Source organism: Morus notabilis, unplaced genomic scaffold (genome assembly GCF_000414095.1).
Source record: "Morus notabilis unplaced genomic scaffold, ASM41409v2 Scaffold5121, whole genome shotgun sequence".
NCBI classification, from domain to species: Eukaryota; Viridiplantae; Streptophyta; class Magnoliopsida; order Rosales; family Moraceae; genus Morus; species Morus notabilis.
Window position 1 is genome coordinate 2,059 of NW_010356931.1, and position 1,975 is coordinate 4,033.

The following is a 1,975-nucleotide window of genomic DNA, read 5'->3' on the forward strand; positions in this document are numbered from 1 at the left end:
ACAAGAGATTGAAGGAAAGAGTAAGAGATAAATTTTCAAATTTAACCTTTATAAACCCTCGTATTAAGTTGTATATGCAAGTATTTAACTATGCGTAATTTTAAGAATGAAATTATCCATAATAATTTGTTTCTTCCCCCTTCAAAGCATTTGTCCCTGACGGCGTTACTTCTCGTCACCATAATTTGTCCACCTTCCTTTTCCGAACTCTCTCTACCAAACAAATTAAAAATCAAAAAGCTTAAGGACTAACATGCTAAAATTAAAAGATCGGAGAGCAAAATGTTCAGCATCACCAATAACTCTAAGTTAAGTTATATATATATATATATATATATATATCATAAATAAATAATAAAAGCTCATATAATTGGGTCGGGACGGGTGGATCTCATCTTGCTACCGGTTAAAGAGATAATTTTAGCTCTAATATCCACCCCTGCCTCTATTCTCATATAGTATCTCGGATACTCTCTTCTGAGGGGAAGGTACCTATGAATATAAAATAACTATAGATAAGAATGTCATCTCTACTTATATTTTTAGTTTCACCTTAGTAACGTGTTGGTAGAATTCGTATAGTGTAGACTGTAGAGGAAAGAAGACAAATACCTTATAATAAGATTATGGAATTAATTTTCAAAGAGTACAATTGTTTTCTTATCTTGCTAATTCAAAGGCTCGAGTATTTTCTGCATTTTATCTACAGCAATGATGACTATATAATATAATCGAAAATATCAAGTTCATATGGCTACTTTCGTTAAGTGTTGAGAATAAAGATGCTCTTGTCTTTTATATTATAATTACTTCATGATTATTCTAAGTTTTTTATCATTGGGGTCGATGTTCTCCAAGCAGGAGATAGTGACGTAGAACAAGATAGGAAGAGTTAGGAATTTAAGATATGTATTTATCTTATAAGAATAAAGCATCGTTCATTTCACCAATTTGAGTTTTCAGTTTTAAGTTTCTACAGCAAAAAGTTTTCAGAAAATGTCACATCTAACTTTTTCTGTTACAGTGAAAAGCTCTCAGAAAATATCACATCTCAGCTCGAATTGAAAACTCGAATCTACGAAGTGAACGAGAAATAAGTGTTTATAACACGTGTTCATGTATTCTAAGAGACAATAATTAGGGACAACATATTTACACTCACATTTATGTATGTATGTATGTATGTATTAATCCTATGAGATTACCCAAAGAAAAAATCGAGAATACGAGAAATAGGAGACTAAGGTTTCTTATTATCGCAATTGTAAATAAATAAATAAGAAAAACTACAATAAACAAATTGAGAATAATGATAGGGACACTAACTTTAATTCCAATTTGTATATCAATTTATGAGATATCTTAATTTTATTAGTAAGTGTTTAAAAGATTATAACATTAATTAATAATAAGAGGTTGAACTCTACCAATAAAATTATGACACTTCATGATTTAGTAAACAAATCGGGATTAGATTGGTATCCTAACATATTCATAATTGATAAGAGCGTGTTTAATAGCCCTACAAGCAAAAGGAAGAGAAGATTACCCCTAATAATCCTAATTTATATCTTACTATAAATAAATAAATAACTAATTCCTAATATATAAATCTAAATATTTCGAATAAATTATTCACGCAATTGTGCTTTGAATATGGAAGGATCACTAGCTGAAGTTGTCAGTATAAGAACTATGAAGTACTATGAAATTAATGGGTATGGCTGCGATTATCATATTATTATATTATTATGGTTGCACTATCAACAGAAAAAGGATGTACATGCATCTAGTTACCTATGATTATGATAGGCAATGTACTATTCCGTTTTCAAAAATAATAATAATTAAATTAAATTCTTATCATATCATATCATTAAGAACAAGTTTAATGAGTTCATGTGTTGCGTCAAAAAATTAGCCAACTTCTTAATCAGTCTTAATTATAGCAATTCAGTCTTAAACAAGTTGGAGG